The 15,646-nt window shown below is 34.4% G+C and overlaps 1 pseudogene; it reads right to left on the bottom strand.

Moving 5' to 3' along the window:
- Positions 1–2,380: 2,380 nt before the first annotated feature.
- On the bottom strand, positions 2,381–2,845 carry LOC149182118 (phosphoenolpyruvate carboxylase 4 pseudogene; annotated as a pseudogene).
- Between the last annotated feature and the right edge of the window lie 12,801 nt (positions 2,846–15,646).

Genomic DNA, 15,646 nt, shown 5'->3' with positions numbered 1-15,646 from the left:
TTTCTGATGAAGTGAATTTGTATCTCAATGTGTTTGTTGTGTTGATGTTGAACTACATCTTTCGAAATCTTCATAGTACTCTGATTGTCACACCAAAGGGTGCCTAGATGCTAGTACTAGAATCTAAATTCTAAAAGGATACGTAAAAAATATAATACTTCTTGACTTTCATTAACCATTGTTTGATACTTTTCTTTTGTAAAAGAAATAGAAATAGCCCACTGATTTTTACAAGCCTAACTTACGAATCTAGAACCAAGATTGAAAACATAACCTATAGTAGGCTTCTGATCAATGGGATCACCAACCCAATATGAATCAATGAAACCAACCAACAAAGGAGTCCCTCCGAATTGTGATGTATCCCAAACTGAACTATACCTCAAATATATTAATGTATTTTTTTTACTTCTTTCCAATGAATTTCATGTAGTGTTTTCATATATCGAGGAACAAGACCAGTAGAAAAGGAAATATCACGACAAGTATGAGTTAGATATAAGAGGCTACTAACTAAATGATGATACAAAATGGCATCAACTCTAGGTATAGTGCAGGTGCCAGTGAGTTTGACTCCAAAATGAAAGGGAGAAGGGGTTGATTTACAATATTCCATGTAAAAATAATGAATAATACCACATGCATACTTAGATTGGGAAAGAGAAATTCCTTCCTTGGTTTGAAATACTTGGAGGAAAAGGAAATAATGAAAATATCCTAAGTATATCATTTTAAATTTCTTCTTATGGATTGAATTCACATGGGTTAAATTTTTAGTACCAATACCAGTGAGGATAAGTTCATCAACATAAAGAAAAAGGATTATGAGATGGATTTATACTTTCTTGTTGTAGACATTGGGGTCAGAATAATGTCTAGAGAAGCTAGTGTTAAAAAGAAAGATATCCATTTTTTCATACCAAGCTCAAGAATCTTGTTTATGAGCATAAAGACATTTATAAAGATAGAAAACAAGGTTGGAGTCATTATGAACATAGCCAGGAGGCTGTTTCATGTATATTTGTTCTTGTAGATGCCCATGCAAGAATGACGATTTAACATCCATCTAATGGGCCTCCCATCCCTGTGAGGCAATATGGGCTAGAACAAGGTGGATGAAATTCATTTAGGCAATAGGGGAAATGGTTTTATTGTAGTTAATTAATTCAAATTGATAAAATAATTTAGCAATAACTAGTCCTTATGTCTTTGAGCACTTCCATTTGATGCATAATTAGTTATATACACCCATTTACATTTGACAAGTTTTCTTACTTTGGAAAGAGGTACAAGTTCCCAAGTATCATTTTGTGTTAGCCTCACTCTCTTAAAAATCAATAATAGATCCAGTTATTAAATTAAATAAATAAAATCATGAGAATTCTTCAAACCAAGGGTTCTATTTTGGATGAGATATTCTCTCCAACTAGCTCTCCTAAATTAGTGTGTAAGTTGAGAAATTGCCTCAACCAAGTGAGTCTAAGATAGACGCACTATCTTAAGACCACTTGCTCATGTATTTAAATGTATTATTAAATTATTTGAAAAAGAGAGAGTTACATGAGCATGAGAGACCACATGATGGCTCTCTTCCTTTTTCGCCAGTTTAATTTCTGTGTGTTAATTTTCTGTGCATATGGTTATATGGCTGTATGATTCTTCTTCATGTGGTATCAAAGCCATGGTGGAGAGACTATAAATTTGTACAACAATGGAAAGTGAACTTATCGGAACTGTAGAGTTTATATATTAATCTGTATTCTTCCTCAAAGAAAAGGGGCATCGTTGTAGAGTTAAAAGTGTCCATGGTGCCTACAGCTATCATCCCTGTTGAAACCTTTGAGCAGTTAAAGAATATGAATATGAATCCATTTGCGGAGAATCACCAACATGAGCAATAGTTTAATTGCAGCACTTAGACCACTCCAAACTCCAGTAGAGAACGAGCCATGGAGATTTCGTGAAAGTTGTGTATTCTATTTTGAAAAAGGACCGATATTTTTAGCTAAGGAGATGTGATTTGTGTTAAGTTGTGCACGTGAATCACCATGGATTGAATCCAAAATCTATCCACTTCATATGGTTATTAAGTAATGGTGCAAATCTGAGGCTGCCGTCAACAAATCTTTGTCCTGCAGTTGATCAAGACAGGGACAAAAATTCAAGAACTTGCCGTGCGAAAGCCTGCGGAACAAGAGAGGAAGCAACGAACAGGATCTGACGAGAAGAGTCTGTCAAAGTTGCAGAAATTTGACGGACGAGTCCCTCGACGTGCTCTCAAACTGTAAGTTTCTCAAAGAACTGACATTAAAGGGAATTTTTCTGTTTATGCCCTCCGGGCTCGCCAGAGTTGGTGAAAATTGTCTGGGTCTGGTTGCAGTCAGTTTCGAATTCGAAACCCATTTTCCTGATGCCGCTCCTCATATTGATTTTCTGCTTCTAATATTTCATATGCGAATTTTTCCAACTCATCACTGCATCTGTTCATTGAAAGTTCAAAATGAAGACTATCAATTTCTTGAATATAGAGATCTGCTGCCATCCAACGCGCTAAGAAACAAACATCCGTGATAACCTTAGCAGTTACATTTGGATTGCCATCTCTATCACCTCCCATCCAGGAACCAAATCTGATAGGAGTGCATGTCAAAGGAAGAGGCCTACCAATATGCTTTTTTAAGGCAGCACTGACTCTACGTAGATAATGAGGCACAACTTTCCAAAGAGACTGTTCCACAATGTGCAAACCAGCCCAAGATTCATCCACAAGTGTGGGCTTATGACGTCTCAATTCATCTGTCTGCCATAAGGAAGTAACCTCTCTCCTCAAATCTTCAATCAACATTTCCCGCTCTTCATGGCCCAGGTCTGCTCGATCATTATATTCCAATAGATGTGCAATTGTAAGTTTTTTTTTAATAACGTAAAGTTTAAAGTTGGAAAATCACTTTTTAAGGGTATGTTTCAAAATTCTGGAGTCATAAGATGCATATTTTGTATTTGGAGTGATAAGGTGTAAGGAGGTCATTTTCATATTTTGTTGAAGAAAGTGGGTGAGTCTTTTTTGAAGACAAACTGTTTCAAAGGTTCTCATTGTTTGAGAAATTTCATTCACAATGTTGTGAAGGTGAAGATTGATGTACTTCAATACCTAATAAAAACATATCCTTTTGTGGTTATCATGTCCTAGATCCACCCAAAATTGAATAAGGGGATCATAGGTATACTCTGTGTCGTGAATGTGCTTGCGTGATTTGAGTCGAATTTGTAAAACACTCTCTTTATTATGCTTAAAGAAAAAAACTACATGCACATAAGAAAGTTTACATATACAAGTCATCGATCAAGCTCCTGAAATCAAAGCTCCCATAATCAATTAAGTTCATAAGTAGAAAGCATCACATCATCAACTTGATAGAAGCTGTAATATTCTGCAACAACATTTCACAACAGCTAATTCATGCCATCAAGTTAAGGACACTACAAAAATCAAGCATTTCAAGCCAAGACGACATCAACATCATCAACACTTTTTGTATCACTTGCAATGTTTTAACTGAATTGTCCGGGTGCATTTTCGGTTGTAACCGACACCCTCATTTGATTTGTTAAAGTGCATCATTAAGTCAAGTCAGTTGTTACTTGAACATTGAATTTATCATTTGTCATTTGGGTGCATTTTCGACAGTGTTCGACACCCATCATTTTTTAGCACATTCAGTGCATCACTAAGTGCAGTAATCACCCAAGAGTTCAAGACAATAGGTGTTTAAAGCAAGTACAACAATCATCAACAAGCGAGCATGTCATTAAAAACAATCAAACAAACAAGTATTTCAAGTAAAAACAATCAAGCAAGTGAGCGTGTTCATAAAATAATCAAGCAAGCAATCATCATCAAACGAGCATGACTTCTAATCTTCAAGTAAGCATCAAAACAAGCATGTGTCTACAACAAGCACACTAAGATCAAGTGAGCGTGTCAAGTAACCAAATCAAGTGCGACAGTTCAACACACAACAAGCGAGCCTATGTAAAGTTCATTACAGCATTCATAAAGTTCCTTTCAAGCAAAGTGATCGTCATCAAGCGAGCGTCAAGTCAACAATTCAAGCAAGTGTTTAAAGCATCAGCAATCAGCAAACAATACAAGTGATCCTATCATTTCAGTGATCAACTCAAGTGCGCAATTTTCAAGCACGACTTCCACACCAAGATAGCCTGACTTCAAAGTAAGCAAGGCAACATGGCGAAACACATTCAATTGTCCCAAATTATTAACAATTTAATGTTATCATCAGTCGGTGACATGGTGCACATCAGCAAAACCACTCTTGCTGACATTCAAGTGCATATTCAACATGCACATGAAACGATTGAGTTCCTTCAACTGGAGTCACAACTGCAGAGAAATGAGTTGCAAGAGAAGCGTGTTGCTTCCAAGTCTTTGACCAATCTAGAGATAGCTGATCATTCAACTTCATTCATCCAACTAGCTTCAAGTGTTGAAGTTGTTCCAGTTCAACTTTCTTCCAAACCAATCATCAATCCATGGGAAGAACTTCAAAGTAACAAAAATCGACGAGGATTAGGATATGAAAAAGATGAAAACAACTTACATATCCTTGATTATTCAAATCCCATTTAGTTCGTTAGTGCCAGATTACTTGAACAAATCACCTCAACAAGTTCTCAGCAACTTGCAGACTGACATCAATGCACACAAACTGAAGTTGCAGACAATCATAAATGCACACAAACTCAAGTTGCAGACAAACCAACATGTTCTCATTGTCAAAGAACTAGTCATCTAGAAGATCAGTGTTTTGATCTCCATCCTTGTCACCATTGTGGCAAGCAAAATCATTCATCAGAGAAATGCTGCAAACAAGACCAACCTCCTAGATTAAAGATCGATTATTCATGGATTGATCCCTGGGAATGGTAATCCACAGCTAGAAGATTATACAAGTTTTACAATCGAATTCACTCACACATAATGCAACCAACAGTCAAATGAAGATATTACTATCATGCAGTTGAATGGGGGAGTACACCAGTGAAACACTCCTACACCTACAGGGGGGAGTTCAAATATATTTTGGAGAAGATTGCCTCTCCTTTCAGTTGACAAAGGGGGGGAAATTTCAATGAAATTGAAATGTGTTTGTCAGACTGAAAGTCTCAACAACATCAACGAAGCAGCCAATGGGCATCTTCATCAACCAGTGGGCGATCATCATCAGTAGATACGCCAGTGGGTATTCATCACATTTTGTTAGTGGACACAGGATGTTGATTTCAAGCAAAGGAAATTTGGATCCTTTTGTAGCTTGGCAAGTGAAGGAGTTGTCAAGCGACATTCAGAGATGAATCAGACATGCAGCTAATTCATGTTCTCTTCAAATTTGAGTTTTTTCAGAATCCAACTTTGGCAGTTTTTCAGGCAAATGTTTTTTTGAGGATCAACATGAGAACTTGGAAGATGGTTCCTTGTTCATTTTGGATTTATCATTGAAGGGGGGGAATGTTAGCCTCACTCTCTTAAAAATAATAATAAATTCAATTATTAAATTAAATAAATAAAATCATGAGAATTCCTCAAACCAAGGATTGTAGTTTGGATGAGAGATTCTCTCCAACTAGCTCTCCTAAATTAGTGTGTAAGTTGAGAAATTGTCTCAACCAAGTGAGTCTAATATAGACACAATATCTTAAGATGACTTGCTCATGTATTTAAATGTATTATTAAATTATTTGAAAAAGAGAGAATTACATGAGCATGAGAGACCACATGATGTCTCTCTGCCTTTTCCGCCAGTTTAATTTCTGTGTGTTAATTTGTTGTGCATATGGTTATATGGTTGTATGATTCTTCTTCATTTTGTTATGAAACTAGCTCACAAAATAGAATAAGAGATAGATCATGACTTAAAAATAAGCCTCTTCGAGGGGGCAACCTCCTTTACCTTACACAAATGAACAATTCTTGGATGATACAAATGACAAGACCTCCTTTATATATATAGGAGTCTAAGGGGTCACAATATAATCAAAGTCTACATAAATTTAATAATGTAAGGGCACAACAATAACAATAGTGGGCTTCTATGGGGCACAATAATAAAAATATGGGGAGTACATGGGCACAACAATACAATAAGGGGGTTGCACTAATAAAAATAAGGGGCTACACTAGTAGTATAGGGAAATAACATGCCCCTCTCCTTCAAAAAAGTGTTGTCCTCAACACTTGAGTAGTTTTGGATGTTTCTATATAAAATTATCATCCTCCCATGTGGAGTTCTTCCACTTTATGATATACTTTTAAATTGATTGATTTCGTGGCTGTCAGGTTCTTGATCCTGTGAATGCTTCAGGTTCTGGCAATATTGTTTGAACTGGGAGCTTGTCACCTATAACCTTCTTTAAGCAAGAAACATGGAAAATTGGGTGCACTCTAGAAGATGCAGGAAGCTCCAATTTGTATGCCATAGTACCAATATTTTGCAACACCATGTAAGGACCATAGTACTTTGGTGATAATTTATTATCCTTCTTAGCTTGCTTGAGGCAAATTTGTTTGTATGGTTGTTGTCGTAAAAATACCTAGTCGCCTACATCAAAACTTCTTTCATTGTAATGTTGATACACATGTTGTTTCATTCGATTCCTGTGCCAAAGTGAGGTTATCCTTCAAGAGTTGGATAACTTTTTTTTGATGCTCAATGTGGACTTCCACTGATTGAATATTAGAATGATTATCCAAGACTTTTTGAAGATCAGGAGAAATAAATGATTTCGTTGTTTGAACCTCTAGTGAACATAATTGTTCAATTACGCCCCATTTTTCTGTCTTTAGAATCTTTTTCATGCCATTAGATATGATTAACTTTCCTGGTTTCCTTGTGATACCCCTTAATTCAACTTCCTTTCCTTCCAAAAAAAAAATCAAGAAAAGTTCTTGAAAATTGAAAGCTACCATCCCCAAATACTGAACCATTGGACTACTAGTAAAACATCAGCACCGCCCATTGGAATGGAAAGCAATGGACTATTCAATACATATTCTCCCATGGATAGCTTGATATTATGGCACTTTCTAGAGAAATTTATGGTTCCTCCATTTGCAACCATCACTTGACACTCTGGTGCTGGATATATGAAGCAATTAAATTCCTTGGCTATCTTACAATGAATAAAATTATGGGTACTGCCCGAATCGACCAACACTATTACCTTTTTCTTCTTGATATGTCCTTTTTTTTCTTGAGGGTTTGAGGAGTAGTAATTCCTATCAATGCATTAAAAGATATGGTCAAATTCATTTCTTCTTTCTCTGGGGTTCGTTCCTGGTGTATATTATTCTTTTGACATTTCTTTTTCCTTTTCTTCCTCCTCTTCCCAAACTGTGTAAATTAATTTCTTCTTAGCACACTTATGACCTTTAGTGTATTTTCTATCACAACTGTAGCATATCCCGTTTTCTCTTTTTTCTTCCAATTCTTGTGGTCTCCACCTTGTAGGTTGTGGAAGGCTAGGAGTGACAACACTTCCATATTTACAGGCATGCGTGGTAGGATTTCTTGTTGCCATAATTTTTCTTTCAATTTTTCTTGCCAACCTAAATGCCTTCTCTAATGAATTAGGTTCCCAAAGACAAACCTCATGTTCGATTTTATCATTTAAAGTCCCTATGAAGACATCAATCCTTTGCTTCTATGGAATATCATTTACCCTTATATTCAATTTTTGGAAGTCTTCAATGTGCTTTTCCATTGAACCCTTTTGTTTGAGATTTATCAATTGGATAAATAAGGTGTTTCTCTGTGTAGCCTCATAATGTGTTATCATTTCCTCTATGAAAATTGACTAGGTGATAAGTGGTTTATGAGAACAAATCCCTCTATACCATTTAAAATTATTCAGTTCTAAATATAAAGATGCAATATGTACATTTTTTTAACAATTACACATCATGTAGATCAAAATATTTCTCCATCTGTAGTATCCAAGTTACTGGATCCTTGCCATCAAACTTCTTCATATCTCTTTTTCTTTCTTTTAGGAGCTCTATATGAAATAACTATAACTCTGTAATTTCATATCTCCAAGTTCTGAAATTTCTTTTTTTCGTAGCCCTCTGAGTTCTCTTTCCAACCCCACAGGTATGATTGATATTGGATTCTCCAAGAAAGAGTTATGCCAAATCTCTCGCGATGACTGGATTATATAATGGTTCAATAGAGAAAAATTGTACGAAGTGCCACGTGTCCATGTTTCAACCTTCGGCCCTAAAAATGATACAAAGAAAACTATAGTCCATCTTCTTTCTGTCACGTTTTACAAAATTTCAATATGATTCTAATAGAGAAATTTATGATGATTTTCCCAAGGTCACCTATTTGAGATGTAATTCGAGAGCCTGCAAAAAGAGTAGCTTACTTTAATCCTATCTCAAAAAATATAGCAAGATTTTTGGGTTGTGTTATATTCTTTCCACGACTAGACCACGTAGTTACAAGGGGGTTAAAGGGGGGGTGGAGCCCCCCCTTCATTGCGCCGATTGCATAGAGGGGGGGTCACAGGGGGTTTGATGGGTGCAGGTAACCCCCCTCTATGGGGTTCGGGGTAGCACCTCCGAAAATTTTGGTTTTGGACCCTATGTTAGGTTGGGTGGACCTACCTATGGTTTTGTGCATGATTTTTGCACATGGTTTTGGACATGATGTTTTTCAGTCCATGGTATTGGATGCTTCAGCATGTATAAATATGTAATGTAACATTGAAAGGAACATAATGAAAAATCAAGCTGGTAGTCCCGATTTTGGGATCTAGGGGAAAATCTCTGGGTATATGTGTTTTATGTGTTATGCTCTCGCATTGTTTATTTCTGTGTTTAAGAATTCGTATGCAAGTAATTTCTGTACGGGGTTAAAACCTACAGAGGGAAGATCTGCAATTTAGACAAGAGGTTCATCAAGATTGCAGCTCAAATGGGTTTTAATGTCATCTTCTGAAACGTTGTATAAAAAACATTATAGAGAAAATTCCACGATGACCTGTTTGAAGCAGCAAAACCTTAGAATCCAAAGCTCTGATACCAAATGCTATGAAACCAACTCACAAAATAGAAGAAGAGATAGATCAATGACTTCAAAATAAGCCTCTTTGAGGGGTCAACCTCCTTTACATTACATAAATGAACAATTCTTGGATACTACAAATGAAAAAGCCTCCTTTCTATATATAGGAGTCTAAGAGGCCACAATATAATTAGAGCTGACATAACAATATTAATGTAAGGGCACAACAATAACAATAGTGGGCTTTTATGGGGCACAATAGTAACAATATGGGCACTACATGGGCACAAAAATACAATAAGGGGGTTGCACTAATAATAGTAAGGGGCCACACTAGTAGTATAGGGACCTAACATGCCCCTCTCCTTCAAAAAGTGTCACAACTTCATAGAAAAATAGTTATAGCGAAAATGCCACAATGACCTGTTTGAAGCAGTGAAACCCTAGAATCCAAAGTTCCAATACCAAATGTTATGAAACTAGCTCACAAAGTAGAAGAAGAGATAGATAAATGACTTCAAAATAACCCTCTTTGAGGGGGAAATTTCCTTTACATTACATAAATGAACAGTTCTTGGATGATACAAATGAAAAAACCTCCTTTCTATATATAGGAGTCTAAGGGGTCATAATATAATTAGAGCCGACATAACAATAATAATGTAAGGGAAACACGATAACAATAGTGGGCTTCTATGGGGCACAATAATAACAATATGGGGACTACATGGGCACAACAATACAATAAGGGGGTTGCACTAATAACAATAAGGGGCTACACTAGTAATATAGGGACCTACCATGTTTTCCATCAAGGAATAATATTTTTTATTCATTGTCGTTTCCTAATCTAAATGACCTAAAGCTTTTGTAAATGTTCCTAGATCATGAATTTCTGAAACTTGAGTGAAAAGAGAGGAGGCCCATTGGAATGAACAAGTATGATATTGACCTGCAGGATCACCAACAAGATTTCTAGTTTCTTCATGTGTTGAATGACTCATTTGGGAAGTTGTGGTACCAGTGCAGATTCATTTTCAATGGACTCACCTAAAGGAATGTAAGGCAGAGGTGGATTTTCATCCTTAGTGTCATCATTTGAAGAAGAAACCAGAATAGGAAGAGAAGGTGACACAAATTCCAAATATGACTCATGAAATGAAGAAGGCACAACCTTCAATTTAAGTTTGTAGCAAAAGAGATTTTCATCAAATTTAACCTCCCTTCTAATGATTATTTCATTGGAGTGATGTTAAATAATTCTATAACCTTTTATATCTTTAGAATATCCAAAAAAACTAGACTTCTCTCTTTTAGGCTATAAATATTTCTTTTTCATCAGGAATGTGAAGTCATGCTACACTACCTAATATACAAAAGTGACATACATCTGGCTTAATGTTATTCCATTCTTCTTCTAATGTTATATTGCTTAAAGCCTTTGTGGGAGTGTGATTTACTTTGTACTTTTCACACTTCATTGATTTCACCCAATAATGAAGACTTAATCCCTTAGATTGAATCATATAATTAGCCATTTCCTTTAATGTACAATTCTTTCTTTTAAAAACACGATTTTGTTGTGGTGTATATAGAATAGTATTTTGCATTTTAAATCCATAGGTGGTGCAGTAAGTTGTGAATTTATCGTTTACATAACATATGTGTTCTTAACCTGTGTATTTGATGTCCATATTGTTTTTATAAAGTGGACCACATAAATCATTATGAACAAGATTCAAAGGGAATATGGTGTGCCAAGAGGCACATTTATCAAAGTTTCCCCAATGGCGGTTTCTAAGAACATAACCAACACAAACTCCATCTCTCCAAGAAACAAGAGGAAGAATAGTCACCATAGTTTGAGTACATAGTTTTTGTAGTGAGTGATATTTAGATAACCAAATAAATCATGCCAAATTTTGCTCAATTTATCACTATGAGCCATAAAAACTAAGGTAAAATATGATGACCCAACATTTTCAAACTTGTACAATCGGGTAATATTATGGAGTGTGTTGGTTATGTTCTCAGAAACCGCCATTGGGGAAACTTTGATAAATGTGCCTCTTAAACAAGAGGAAGAATAGTCACCATAGTTTGAGTACATAGTTTTTGTAGTGAGTGATATTTAGATAACCAAATAAATCATGCCAAATTTTGCTCAATTTATCACTATGAGCCATAAAAACTAAGGTAAAATATGATGACCCAACATTTTCAAACTTGTACAATCGGGTAATATCATCAACTATTCCAATGGCAAGGACATGCTTAGGATATTTTAAATCCTTAATTACAACTTGGTGAGGTAAAAACTATTTTTTTAACCTTCATCTAAGTGATTTATCTATTATATTGATAGAAGGTTGTAGGAAAAACTTGGAACACATAATGCATCATCGAAATGACCATTATCTACTTGAACTATTCCAAACCATATAACACTACGAGATCTATCATCACCAAAAAGTATTTTTTTGTTGTTAGAATCATTAAGAGAAAAAACAATGGCTTTATCCTTAGCCATATGATAAGATGCTTAAGAATCAATAAGCCATTCATAAGAAGAAGAAGTAGATATTACATTGAAAGAGAAACCAAAAGTAGAAAGTGCATATCCATGAGAAGAAGTGTTAGAAAAAGAGCCAAGGCTGATGTTGTGCTTCTTCATTGCTTCTTCCAAGCCCCCCATATTTTTAAAACATTTGGACTCTAGATGATTGTCTTTCCCACAATAGTTTCAATGTATCTCAGTCTTCTTACTCCTTGATTTTGGTACTTTGCCACCATTAGGAGTAGATATTGGTTGAGAGAGTTTAGGACCCTTATTTTTCTTGTTGTTGTCAGGTTATTACTTATTTGGATGATTAGTTTTGTCTTTCAATTGGGCCACTAGGACCTTATTAGATGTACCTATAGTGCTAATTGCTCCAATATGTAAGATCTTGTCTTGTTCTCTATCTAGAGAGTCACAAAAATATTCAAGAGAGGGTTTTTTTATAAGTAGCCTTGAAAGATTCTTTAGTGGCAAGAAATGTTGATACCAAAACATAATATGTAGAACCAAGCTTTGAAATAATAATATTTATGCAACATTCCTCATCTAAATCGACCTGACAATCTTTAAGTAAATTGCTAACTGTTTTAAACTTAGATAAGTACTCTACAATGCAACATTAATCATTAGGATTTAAAGCCATGTTATGATTTTCAAGCTACTGAGACATAATAATATTAATTCACCAAATATCTTTTTCAAATTTTCCCAAGCTTCATTTGAAGCATTAATTCCCTTAATATGAAATTGCAAAATTAGGAGAAATAGTCATTCCAATTAGTCCACATGCTTCTTCATTCCTACTACCCCATTTGACTCTCTTATTAGCATTAGTTAGGGTCTTTTCTTATTCCAACGTAATCCAGTACAATATTTTACTTCTTAGTACATCCTCCATGTGGGATTTCCATGACTAGTTGGTACTGGTAAGCAAAAGTTCACTTGGAGTGACCATATTAAAATATGTAGATAATATGGTTTCGAAAGATGCAACTAATTATCTAGATTTGACTCTCAACTATCTTGATTTGAGTCAACATCTAATTAGTTAATCCTAATATAGTATTAATAATCATTTATGATTTTCTTCCCCCTTGTTCCTCTATTTTATTTCATTTATTTATTTTTAACGCCTATTTTATTATCTTAATAATATTATTCTTTAACGTCTAGTTTATTATTTTAATATTATCATTTGACAGCTAATCCTAAATCTTTCTTCTATGAATGAATACATAGTGCTCATTTGTGATCACTCAAATTCTCAGTACCTGATGATGGGTGGAGAGTCCACATGAAATGTTTTCTAGAACATGGTATAAAATCCTCTACACAATTTCATCTGAAAGGTTCTCCCAAAATAGAGTATTTAAAATAAAATAAAATAAATAGAAAACCATTATTAAAAATGGACTAAGTGTGAAAGTTATGCTCTTATTCAAAAAGGCATTAACAGAAACAAAGAGCCATGTGGCAAGTAGAAGTTGGCCCACGTGGTGATGGATGTGATTAAAAAAATATCTTTCCTAACTAGCTTTTCCCATAACCTCAATTTTACAAATATAATTACTTTATGAAGTGACCCACTTTTATAAAATAAGTGAGAAAGACTTTTAAAATGAAGCTACTTAATAATTGAAAGTTGCATGCAAAAAAAGGAAGAAAAATAACTTTAAAAAATATTAAAGTTATTTCACTTTTATAGAACAAGTGAAATACACTTTACAACAATGTTATGAAATTACAAAAAAGAGATTTAAACTCAAGGCCTATTAATAAATAGATTAACTTTTAATCGGTGAACTATTGCAAAAAGGCATAAGAACAATATTGAAGGAGGGTGCAACTGTTTTTTTTGTTGTTGGAGCTCTTCCTTGAACTATATGATTTATAGAAAGGACGTGCTCATCCAAAAAAAAAAAGTTCGAAAAGGAATTCCAAAATCAACAACAATGGGGTTAGACCTTAGTTACATTTCCCAAAAAATGCAAGTTTTCTCGCTATTTTTTTATTTGTCGAGATCGCACAAAGCACACGATAAAGAGCATACATAGTCAAGAAAACATCTTTTGCGCTATTTCTAATTTTTCGAGATCAAACAAAGTGCAGGGAAAAGAGCATACAGAGACTAGAAAATTGGGAATATAAACAAAAAACTGAAATATGGACTTTGTAAATTATAAATAAAAAATAAAAGAGTGCATTTGAATTGTATACCTCTAGATATCATGAAAAATTTTGTCTCTTGAAAATGAACACTTTTTTCGGATGAAAAGAAGCATGTTCTTAGCTAAAAGTAGTGTTTCAGATGCAATGGAATAGTTTTTTTAAGCCAAAACAATGTTTAAATAGAATATCTCATAGATGTGGCAACATGGGATTTGAGATCTCAATCACTAATGGGAGAAGTTGTGCAAACGAGATATTATACCATGTTTGGGATCATAATGCCATTATTTTTATGTGGTCAAAACCCTATGAGAGGGAAACAATCCACAACCCCAACCAACATGCCTACTTGAGGTGGTTTATTAATGCAACATAACATATTTTACACAAGAGAGTTCCACAATTGATAATCATCCATGACCCTCAATTCCCTTTAAATAAATATTATGAACCAACCAAGTGTTAATCCATAGATCCATAACTATTAATATCAAGGAGAATATGAATCATCAAATAACTCTATATCTAGAACATATCATGATAATTAGATTACAATGCAACTAATGCATACTAAATAAACACACTTTAACCTAATAGACACATTAGACCAAGTTGAAATTAACTAACTCCTAAGTTTTTAAATATCTTAACAACCAACACCTATCTCTTAAGAGATAAGGTACCACTATTCTAGCTAGTTTGTCACATTTCACAATATTTATTATTTTCTTTATTAATAGAGGTGTGTTCTCACTATATTACAATTCTCTTTGCAATATTTTTATTTGTTTTTCCTTTCATATTTGTTCCTTTCATTCCACTATTTATACACTCTACATCAAGAAGCCTGAGAGTATTCTGTATGGAATGTCCATCTACATCATCTCTAATATTTTCCTAGTGTTCAATTATCTAAAATAGGTTTGGCACTTAAATGACATAGCCAAACTAAACATATTCAGTTGGTTAATTGTCCGCAAGAAGATATTTGCAGTTGAAATCTTACAAAAAGGGAGTACAAGGCACATTTTGATGTTTACTATACCTTCTAGATGAAGATAATATTTATCGTCTCTTCTTTGACTAGAGTTTCTCAATCCAAGTTTTTCATCATGCCCTCACTAGAATCAATTATAGAGAAAACAAGGCTAATTATGGAGTAAAAATCATTTGGGAATGTTAAAGAAAAACTCATCCTAAGAAGAATTTGGAAAATTCTTCCAAAATATATTTTTTTGTAAATAACTATCAATAAATAGGAGCAAGAGAATTTTAGATAAGTTACGATTAAAGAAAAAAGACTGTAGAACTCATTTTTTTTGTTGGTTTGACCCACAGGGGATTTGAACCTTCAATATCATGGTTTACATAATACTTCATAACACGATGATCGCCAATTGAACTACCCCCATAGGCTAACTCTATAGAACTCATTAGTATAAGGAATAGTACAAATTTAGTTCATCAAGCATAACTAAATGAGGAAGGTTGACTACAAAAATTCATTTTTTTGGGTTTGAGATTCATCCAAAGCCTCCATAAGCCAAATTTAGGCATAACCTAGCAGTTGTGATTGGGTATGTATGAATTATACAGGTCGCAAATTCTATAGAGATCATGCACATGCTATTCTTTGATGGATCATCTGAAGGAAATCCAAGGGTGGTAGGTGTGGGGGAATTTTATTATATTTAAAGGAAATTTTGAAACACCATTTTCTTGGAGGCTTGGGAATGCTAAAAATAATCAAACAAAAGTCTATTCTCTCTACTAAGGTATCCTCCTAGAAAAAGAATTTAGATTGAAATCCTTGATAGTCATAGGAGATTTA

Source organism: Pinus tabuliformis, chromosome 3_2 (assembly GCF_031772625.1).
Source record: "Pinus tabuliformis cultivar Carrire ecotype Pingquan chromosome 3_2, CPIR1, whole genome shotgun sequence".
In the NCBI taxonomy this organism is placed as follows: domain Eukaryota; kingdom Viridiplantae; phylum Streptophyta; class Pinopsida; order Pinales; family Pinaceae; genus Pinus; species Pinus tabuliformis.
The sequence above is the reverse complement of the archived record's forward strand: the minus strand, read 5'-3'. Positions and strand labels throughout refer to the sequence as shown.